At 56.9% G+C, this 10,480-nt stretch overlaps 1 pseudogene; it reads left to right on the top strand.

The window, feature by feature from the left end:
- Positions 1-1,909: 1,909 nt before the first annotated feature.
- LOC142596235 (ADP-ribosylhydrolase ARH1-like) lies at positions 1,910-5,317 on the top strand (annotated as a pseudogene).
- Positions 5,318-10,480: the final 5,163 nt, after the last annotated feature.

Below are 10,480 nucleotides of genomic sequence, written 5' to 3'. Positions count from 1 at the left end.
TGATCCGTGGGGTCTGGGGCCCCTGACCTGGCCACGACCCACAGGGATGTCAAGCTGCCTTGTCGCTGTCATGGCCCTGGCCTGCGAGGTTTGGGGTTCTCTACCCCTGTCTTGGCCGCTACAAGTGCGGTTTGGGGGTACTCTGCCCCTATACTGGCCCTGATCTGAGGTATCTTGGGGATCCCTGCCCCTGAACCTTGAGCTGTGGGGTTTTCTGGCCCCCTCTCTTTCCAGGACCAACTTGGCTTGGGGGTGCCCTGCTCCTGTTCTGGACCTGATCCGCTGGGTTTGGTGTGCCCTGTGCCCGTCTGGGCCATTACCCGTGGGGTTTTGTGGTTCTTGGCCCTTGTTCTGACCCTGGGTGCCTTCTCATGGCCATCACCCGTAGGTTCGTGGTGCCCTGTGTCTGTTGTAGCTGAGACTCATGGGGTTTGGAGGTGCCCTGCCCCTGTCCCGGCCCTGACCTGTGCCGTTTGGGGGTGTCCTGCCCCAGTCCTGTCCCTTACCTGCGGAGTTTGGATGTTTCTTGCCCCTGTCCTGGCACCGACTCATGGGTTTTGGTGTTCTCTACTCCTGTTGTGGCCGTGACCCACAGAGTTTTGGGCTTTCCCTGCACCAGTCCTGGTCCTGATCCATGGGGTTTGGGGTGCCCTGTCCCTGGCTGCTCCATGACCTGCAGGGTTTGTGGATCTGCTGCCCCTGTCCTGGACCTGACCCGCAGGGTTTGGGGTACCCTGCCCCTTTCCTGGGTCCATAGCTTCCTATTTAGGCCCTGAACACACTCTTTGGAGTGTGGCAGGATGAAACCGCAATTTCTGTATGTCCAAACAAAAATATGTAAAAAAAAAAAAATTTATACACCATTTTTTAAAAAATTTTTTTTCCAAATTGACAATGAATTTTAAACCTCATTATTCACCTATTCTAGTATCAACCACCTGTTGTGCACCCCCCGCCCTGCCCAACAGGATTTTTAGCAACAGATCAAAGATTTGTGTCTCGTTTGGCATAATTTGGGCCAAAATAAAGATGAAAAGCTGATGCTGGGGAGCCAGGAGTTGCACTTTTCTGGGACTGGCATGGGGCCTGCACCGAGGCTTTGCTGCTTGACTCTGAAATTTAAGTATGATCTTTTAAGTGCTCACTGCCCACCACTAAACATTAATTTTACTATTTTTGCATAGCAAAACACAGCGATTTTAGGTTGGAGCCGACCCCAGTTGTCAGAGCAGGGCTGCATATTGCTGCCCCATCCTGGCGGGACCCAGGCAATAGCAGTTTTGGGGGTTCTCACCCCAAAACGTGGCTTGGGGCCATGTTTTTGCCCCGTCCCAGTGAAATAAATATGGGAAAATATCTGGCAGAAACATTCTTCCTTGGAGATGCTCCTTTTCTCCTTGTCTCTGCCTTCCCCTAGGGCTTGCTAAAACCCATCCCTCTGTGCCCCAAATTCTTTTGAGGCCTCTGTCCACTCTGGGTGCCCCCTTTGGGTAACCCCCAGCCCTTTTGGGTGCCGCCCATGTGCCCCTTTGGATGCCCCTCCCATGTGCCTCCATGCCCCTTTGGGTAGCCCTCAGGCCCCTTTCGGTGTCCCCTGTCTCCCTCTTGGGTGTCCCCCAGCCTTCTGTGGGTATGCCCCCATCCATGTCCCTCCATGCCCCTCTGGGTGCTCCCTGGAGCCCCCCAGTCCCCTCCCAGTGCCTTTTGGGCCCCCCTGGAGCCTTTTCCCTCCCTGCCACCCCCCAGGGACAGAGGCCCTGGGGTTCCTCACCACTCATCCCCATCGCCATGGGGACAGTGCCCCCATCCCCACCCCCATCCCCTGGGGTGTCCTCATCCTCCTTAAGGGCCCCTGGCCAGCGCTGGCCCCATGCCCCGGGCCTGATGGGCTTCCGCAGCTGCTACCGCAATGGAGGAGACGTGAGTGCCTCTGGGGGTCCCGGCACACCCCCCACCGCTGGCTCCCCCCTGAAGCCCCACTGTTTCCCCCAGGGTGCCCTCGGTAGAAGCTTATGAAGCGGCCATGGTGCTGAGCAGGGTGGGGGATGCGCTTGGGTACCGGGGGGGCCGCTGAGAGTATTGCACCTCGGGACCCCAGATCCACGCCGAGCTGGCTGAGCTGGGGGGGCTGGAGGCCATCACCCTTGAGCCCCCTGAGCGGCCTGTCAGTGATGACACCGTCCTCCACCTCGCGACTGCTGAGGGCCTGGCCACAGGTCGGGGAGGGGGGGCCGCAGGGGTCTCCATTGCACCCCACAGACGCAGGGGAGGGTCCCCAGGGGATGGTGTCCCCATTGTACCCCAGGGCCCACAGCGGAGTGTTCCAGGGGGGTGGGGTGTCCCTATTACACCCCTGGGCTGCATGCGGGTTCCCTGGGGCGGGGGTTGGAGGTCCCTGTTGTATGCCTTGGGCTGCATGGTGGGGGTCTGGGGTGGTGTTGGGGGTCCCCTTTGTGCCCCTGGGTTGTATGGGGGGGTCTCTGGGGAGGTTTTGGGGTCCCTGTTATACCTCTGAGCTGCCTGGGGGGCTTTCTGAGGGGGTTCAGGGGTCCCTGTTATACACCTGACCCAGGCTGGAGGGTCCCTGGGAGGGGCTTTTGGGGGTCCCCAGCCAGCCCTGTAGGGGGTTTGGGGGCATCCTAATTCCACCCCCCCTTTTAGGACCTCCAGGGAGGCTCCCTATTTCCCCCCCCCAAAAAAAAAAATTGGGTGGTGTCCCCATTTCCCCTCGGAGGGTGTGTGTGTCCTATTTTTCCCCACAGTTTGTGGGAATTTGTGTTCCCTGTCCTCCTATACTGGGTGTTGGGGGAGAGCTCATTTCCCCCTCCCAATTTTGGGGGCCCGGAGGGGGTGGTTATCCCTTTCCCACCCGATTTGGGGTGCTCAGGAGGATTGCCCATTTCTCTTGACTTTTGGGGTGTTTGTGGATGCTGTCCCACTTCCCCTCCTGTTGGGGGTGTGCATGGGGGATGTCACCCTTCCCCTCCAGTGTTGGCACCCATGGGTGGTGTCCCCTTTTCCCTTCAGTACTGAGGCATCCATGGGGGGGTGTCACCCTTTTGCTTTAGTTTTGGGGGGTCCATGGGGGGTGTCCCCTTTTCCCTCCACTTTTGGGAGTCCATGCGGGTTGTCATCTTCCCTTTGAGTTTTGAGGGGTGCATGGGGCCTTTCCCTCCCCTCCAGTTTGGGTGACCCAGGGGGGTCTTCAGTACCCCCCCCCCCACCCCAGGCCTGGAGGGGGAACCCCTCCTGCAGGAGCTGGCTCGCCGCTACGTGGCTGCCATGGGTGACATGGAGGGCCGCAAGCCGGGGCCCACCAGCATACTGGGTGAGTGGGGTCCGAGGGTCTGGGGGGAGTCAGAGGGTGTCAGGGAGTCTCACGCGCCCGACCCCCCCAGGCACCTCACAGCTGCGGCCTGGGGAGCCCGAGGGCTATCGCATCCCCTTCAACCCCACCGGCACTGGCTGTGGGGCTGCCATGCGTAGCCTGGCCATTGGCCTCAGGTAGGGCCAGGGACACAGGAAAGGACAGTGGTGGGGGGGGATGGGGACATGGGGCGTCACATGGGGACGGGAGGGATGGAGGTATCAGAGCTGGGGGCACAGGGACAGGATGGGGATAGGGATATGGGAGTGTCAGAGCTGGAGGGATGGGGACAGGAGGGTGTCGGGGCTGGGGACACAGAGGTGTCAGAGCTGGAAGGGAGAGGGACATGGAGGGGACAGGGATGGGGACACAAGGCTGTCAGACCTGGGGGGGGTGGGGACATGGGGAGACAGGGACAAGGGGGGATGGGGAGGACATAGGGATGGGGACACGGGGGTGTCAGAGCTTGGGGGATAGGGACATGGGGGTGTCAGAGCTGGAGGGAAGGGGACATGGGGTGCTGGGGAATGGGGTAACATGGGGGTGTAAAAGGTGGGGTAATGGGGACACAGAGTAGAATGGGGACATGGGGGGTGTTGGAGCTGGAGAGGACAAGGACTGTGGATTGGGGATATGCTGGTGCTGGTGCTGGTGCTGGTGCTGGTGCTGGTGCTGGGAGGCCGGGACCAGTGGGGATGGGGGGTGGCAGGGATGTCTGAGCTGGGGGAGTGGGGACAGGGAGCCCTAGGGACGGAGGACAGCAATAGGGAGGAGGGGACATAGGGGTCACAGGGCAGATGAGAGGGGGACATGGAGGTGGCAGGGCCAGGGGGGATGGGGACAACAGGGATAAGGACAGTGGGGACAAGGGTGGCATGGTGGGGATAGGGACGAGGCTGGGGATAGGGGGACAGGGGAGGACGGGGACAGGGCTGATGCCAATGCAGGTACCCGCATGCCTGGGAGCTGCCGATGCTGCTCTGGGTGAGCATCGAGAGTGGACGCATGACCCACCACCACCCCACCGGTGGGTGTCAGGCCTTGGGGGACAGGGGAGGAGGGGACACTAGGGCGCCCCTGAAACCCCTGTCCCCACAGGGTACCTCGGCACTCTGGCAGTGGCCCACTTTGGGGGCTCGGGGGGGTGGCCCAGAGCACTGGGGGGGATGAGCTGCTGTGGGTCCTGCCTCTTGCATAGGACTACGTGGAGGGTGCCAAGGTGGCTGTGGGTGACAATACTGCTGCCTGGCCCTTCTTCAGGGACACCTGGCACCGGTGAGGGGGTACTGGGAGGGTTCTGTGGGGTCACTGGGAGCACTGGGAGGGGTTGGTGAGGACACTGGGAGGGGCTCAGGGGGTCACTGGTGTCACTGGTGCCCGCAAAGTGCTCTCTGCTGGAGAGCTGCAGCCCAGTGCCCCCCAGTGTCACTGGTTACCCCGTTGTCACCAGTGACACCAATGACCTTAATGTCTCCGGTGTCCCTGGTGACCCCAATTTCCCCAATGACCCCAGTGTCCCCATGTCCTCAATGATTCCAGTGTTCCCAGTGACCTCAATGTCCCCATGTCCTTGCAGGTACCTGGAATCCTGGGGGCTTCTGGAGGGTCATGGCCCGCCACGGGTGCCATCCCTTCTGTCACCAGCCGAGCAGGATGCGGCATACCTGGGCTGGGTGCCCAAGGGTGGCCAGGCCGCAGTGGCCATGATGTGCCCATGGTGGCCCTGGAGGCCCTGCTGGCAGCCGGCAGATGCTGGGAGGACCTGTGTGCCAGGGGGGTGCTGCATGGTGGGGACAGCGATTCGACGGGGACCATTGCTGCTGGGTGCTGGGGGCTGCGGGGGCGGGGCTGGCATCTGTCCCACCTGGGCTGCACTGCTGCCTTGAGCACCGTGGGCAGCTGTGCGATGCTGCCCACCGCCTCCATGCACTGGCCTGGGGGAGATGCTGAGCCCCCACCATGTCACCTGCTGTCCTCCTCCCGGGAAAGCCCCTGTGGGTCCCCAGGGTGGAACAGAGACCTTCATGGGGTCGGGGTGGGGTGGGCTTGGGAGAGTGCCTGGGGGGGTCAGCTGTGACCTTCACGGGGTCCTGGGGCAGGAGGGATCAGGAGGGTCTCTGGTGGGGGGGGGGGCTGCAGGAAACTTCACTGGGTCCTGGGGTGCTCAGGAAGGCCCCCAGGAGACCCTGTGGGGAAGCATGGCCCTTCAAGGGGTGCTGGGAGGCTCAGGCAAGCGCCAGGGAGACCCACCATAGCCACATCCAGGTGGCCTTTTATCCTTCCACAGTTAGAGACCCCAGAAGCTCCCCAAGGAGCCTCAGTCACCCCCATGGTAAAAAAAGTGTCCTCCCAAGTCAAGCTGTGTCTAGGTTTGTGCCCTGTGCCCCTTGTCCTGTCCTTGCCACTGATGGGTCTCAAGGTTAACCAAGCCAAGGGTGATGGCCCCCCTCACTGATGGGCCCCCAGGGTTAACTACTCCAAGGGTAATGTGCCAAAGATGTGATGGGCCCCCAGGGTTAAGAACTCCATGGGTGATGGGCCCCTGGGGTTGGTTGGGGTTGACAACCCAAAGGGTGATAGGCCCAAGAGGTGATTGGAAAGCAAGTTCACCAGCCCCTGGGAGATAGACCCCCATGGTGATGGGCCTCCAAGGTTAAAAAGCCTATGTGTGCTGTGCCTCATAGTAAACCACCCCAAGGGTGATGAGTGCCCTGGCTGATGGGCCCCAAGAGTTAACCACCCCAAGGCTGATGGGCCCAAGGGATGATGGGTCCCCAGCGTTAACCACTCCAAGGGTTATGGGCCCCTGGGGTCATGGCCACCTGGGGTTTACCACCTTAAGGGTGATGAGGGCAAAGAGGTGATGGGAACCCAAGGGTTAAGTAACCCAACAGTGATGGGTCCATGCATTGATGGGCCCCCAAGGTTAACGACAACAAGGATGACAGACCCCAGATGACAGACCCCCAGGGTTAACCACCCCAAAGATTGTGGTCACAGGGGTTAATCACCCAGAGGATAATGGGGCCTAGGGGTGGTAAGTCCTCAGTGTTAATCAACCCATGGGTGATGGGCCGGTGCGATGACTGGCGCACAGGGTTAACCAACCCAAAAGTGACAGGCCGAAATGGTGTTGGGTTGGGTCCCCAGGGTTAACCACCCCAAGGGTGATATCCCCTGAGGTGAACCACACCAAGAGTGGTGGAACCCAGGGCAGTGGGGCCCCAGAGTTAACAACCTAAAAGGTGATCAGCCCAAGGGTTGGTGGGCCCCCATGGTTAAATACCTGAAGGGTAATGGGCCCAAGAGGTGATGGGAAACCAGGTTTCACCACCCCAAGTGCAATAAACACCGAGGCTGATGGGCCACCAGGGTTAACCACCCTAAAAGTGGTTGGGCCAAGGGGTGATGAGCCCCCAAATGTTGAACCATCCTAAGGGTGATAGGTCCAAGAAGCAATGGTTACCCAGGGTTAAGCCACCAAGGATAATGGGCCCAAGGGGTAATGGGCCACTAGTGTTAACCACCCGAAGAGTGATGAACATGAGCCAGCAGTGTGCCCAGGTGGCCAAGAAGGCCAACAGCATCCTGGCTTGTATCAGGAACAGTGTGGCCAGCAGGAGCAGGGAGGTGATTGTCCCACTGTACTCAGCACTGGGGAGGCCGCACCTTGAATACTGTGTCCAGTTTTGGGCCCCTCAATACAAGAAAGACATTGAGGTGCTGGAGTGTGTTCAGAGAAGGGGGGAAGTGTTCAGAAGCTGGGGAAGGGTCTGGAGCACAGGCCTTCTGAGGAGCGGCTGAGGGAACTGGGGGTGTTTAGTCTGGAGAAGAGGAGGCTGAGGGGAGACCTTACGCTCTCAACAACTCCCTGAAAGGAGGGTGTAGTGAGGTGGGTGTTGGTCTCTTCTCCAAAGTAGTTAGCGATAGGACGAGAGGAAATGGGCTCAAGCTGCATCAGGGGAGGTTTAGATTGGATAATAGGAAAAATGTCTTCACGGAAAAAGTGGTCAAGAATTGGAACAGGCTGCCCAGAGAGGTGGTGGAGTCACCATCCCTGGAAGCGTTCAAAAAACAGGTAGATGTGGCACTTTGGGACATGGTTTAGTGGGCATGGTGGTATTGGGTTGACGGTTGGACTTATGATCTTAGGGATCCTTTCCAATCTTAATGATTCCTAGTTTTTACTTTCATTGAAAAATAATCCAGCCACCAAGCCAGGAAACGTGAAATGATTACTCTACCCTTAATTGGCTTAGTGGTGGACTTGGTAGTGTTAAGAATTATATAACCTAATTTTGTGATCTATCTCCAAAATATTAATAAATCCTATATTGCTGCTAAGCCAAAGCTGTGTAAAAAATCATTTTGCCCTGTCAGGCTCTGGCGGGACCGTCCCCTCTGCCGTGCCCAAATGGCCTCTGGGGCTCAGAAAGGCCTGAGGGAAGGGCCGGACCCAGCTTAGTTTAGTAAAACTAAACTAGTAAACTAAAACTGGCTTTGTGTCATGAATGCAGGTTTGTAAATCCTGCTGATTATATTAATTTCTCATGAATGAGTGACTTTACACAGTTTGATTTAGTAGCTGTTTAAAATTTACTTGTGGCAAATCGCAGGATTTGGTTGTAGTATTTTAATAGCACTCAAACAGTGATTAACAAAGTGATCAGACAAAACTGATCAAAACAGTGACTTAGTTACAGGTTCGAAGATGGCAAGGTTCACTCAAGGTTACTGCATGGAAGAAGTGCATAGAGGGAAATTAAGTTACACTGAGTTGGAATGATTCACAGAGAGATCGTGTATACAGAGGAGGACCCTTCCGTTGAGTCACGAGGTTCAGAACAGACCCCCTTGCTTTCTAAACTCCTTCTCAGAGAGGAGTCGAGGTGCGGCTGGGTCCAATCTTAGTCTCGGACTTGGTCAACGGTTCATAGGAATAAGGATAATGCAGCAGTATAAGACTCACTTTATAATTAAATCATACATCTACAGACTACTTAAATTAATTTACACATGCATACACACATACACGAATATATATATATTTCTATACATATATATAGTATACCTCTGGACGTTTGCCGTTTGGGAGCTGCTTTGTGCCGAGAGCGAGTGTGAGCTTGAGAATGTCTGTGGATTGGGAGTGCTGGGAGGCAAGGCAAGGGTGGATGCCCAGAGTGTGTTTGGCTGTGAAAGCGCTGTCAAGGGAAGGTGAGGACCAGCAACAGCTCTAAGCCCTTAGGTCTATGGTATGGCAGAAATGGCTTAGCATGGCTAAGCATGGCCCCAGCATGGCCCAGCTCCCCAGCCCAGCCCCGAGTGCTCAGCCCCAGGGCCAAGGCCACAGGCAGGGTCCGAGCGGCTCCTGCTGCTGCCCCGAGGGTCGCCAGCCCGAGCCCTGAGAGCTGGAGGTGGGTGTCTGATGTGCGCAGGGCAGGGGAAGGCGGAGTGGCCTCCTCTCCAAGAGACGGCTGCAGGCTGTGGAGCGGGCGTGCTGTGGTGGGGACAGAGCAGGTGCCTTTGCTGTCCCCAGGCCTGCATGTGGGTCTCGTGCTCATGGACGGCCCCGTCTCTGTTGAGAGGCTTTGATAAATGGGGATTTGCAGGCATGGAGGTTGTTTCTCCCTCCAGGTGAGAGGGACTTTGTTGTCAGAGGAGCAAGTGTGGAGTGCTGGTGGTTGGATGCAGCTCCCTTGGGAGATGGTTGTGCCCCTCTCTTGGCCCCAAGGTCTGATTTGTGCCTTTCCCCCCACGCAAGCTGTGCTGCTGGCTTTTGGGAAATGGGGCTCCAGAGGGTGGATGGTTTTACCACAGCCGGGAAGTTCCAATCAACCTGTCAGGGATTTTTTTCTTCCTGGTTCTTGCAGTAACAGCTTTTGGTTTTTTTTAAAATGTATTATTGCCAAGGAAATGTGATCAAGGAAAGCACAGCATTTAGCTGTGCTTGCTGTCTGTGTGGATTGTGTCTGTCCTCAGCCACGTGCACAGTCGTTTTCAGCTGAGGAATGGGACTATTCCAGGGTGAAGTGAGCAGTCGGGATCCCAAGCCTGTTGTGTTTAAGGCAATGAGGTGGCAGTGTGCAGTTGGAGCTGTCTGTGTTGCTTCCCCTCTTGACTGCAGTGCTCCCCTCTAGCTGTCTGTAATACTCACTTCTGCTACACGGCTCCATCAGGTTTAAATTTCTGTAACTTGATGCTACACTTGGGAAGTGTTTTGACTTGATTGTTCACAGATTTGAAAATTCCCTGTTCAGGTCTCTCTACTTTCTTCTCCCCGGTGTTCCGCAGAACTGTATTTGTGTGCAGGGTCTGCAGAGTCTGTGTTTCCTCCCCGTGGTGAGGAAAATCTGGATGTGAAAAAGAAATCGATAGTGATTCTGCAAAGACCCCTTGTTTGTGCTCGTTCTCCCGTTCAGTTGCCTGTTGTGGGTTCTTAAATGATGTGAGTTACTCTGAGCCTTAGCAGTCCCTTGTGTGCATCCCTGCACTCCGGAGGTGCATCAGAAACTCTGGGCATTGCTTATGTCAGGCAAGTAACCATAGCCCTTTCTGAAAAACAGCTCTTGGGTGAGTTAGTTCCTGGCCCACAACAGAAGGGTTTCTGTTTGCATCTGCAGGAACTCAGGAGCAAACCCTGCTGACAGAAAGCCTGAGAAGAAAGGGAAGACTAGAGGGAGAAGAACAGATGAGTAGAGTTGCCCCAGATGGTGTCTGACCTCCTGGCCTGGTGACTCTGGGTAAGGGTGCTCTCAGGGAGTTTTCTAACCTTTTCCAGTGCTTGCCAGCAGAGAACTGTCGTCCCTGGGGGAAGAGCGGCACCCCCCCTTCTTTGTGCACTATGCACCCAGGATCTTGTCACGCTGCTTAACCTCCCGCGCAAATAGAAGTGGCCGATAGTTGACTTCTTTGGGGAGGCTGGCGTGGGCACAAGGAGGATCCCGGGAGCAGATTTCATTCAAATCATCCAAGGGGTGTGTAGGGAGTGAACGGGCGTGAACTGCTGCCACTGCCATATGTCCTTGTGGGCAGAGCTGGGGTGGTTCCAGTGGAGGAAATGGTGGTGGTTCAGGTGTCTTGTCTTACCCTCAGAGGACGATTCCCACAGTCTGG

Source organism: Pelecanus crispus, chromosome 29 (genome assembly GCF_030463565.1).
Source record: "Pelecanus crispus isolate bPelCri1 chromosome 29, bPelCri1.pri, whole genome shotgun sequence".
Taxonomy (NCBI): Eukaryota; Metazoa; Chordata; class Aves; order Pelecaniformes; family Pelecanidae; genus Pelecanus; species Pelecanus crispus.
Note: the sequence above shows the minus strand (reverse complement) of the source record. Positions and strands in the feature narration are given on the sequence as shown.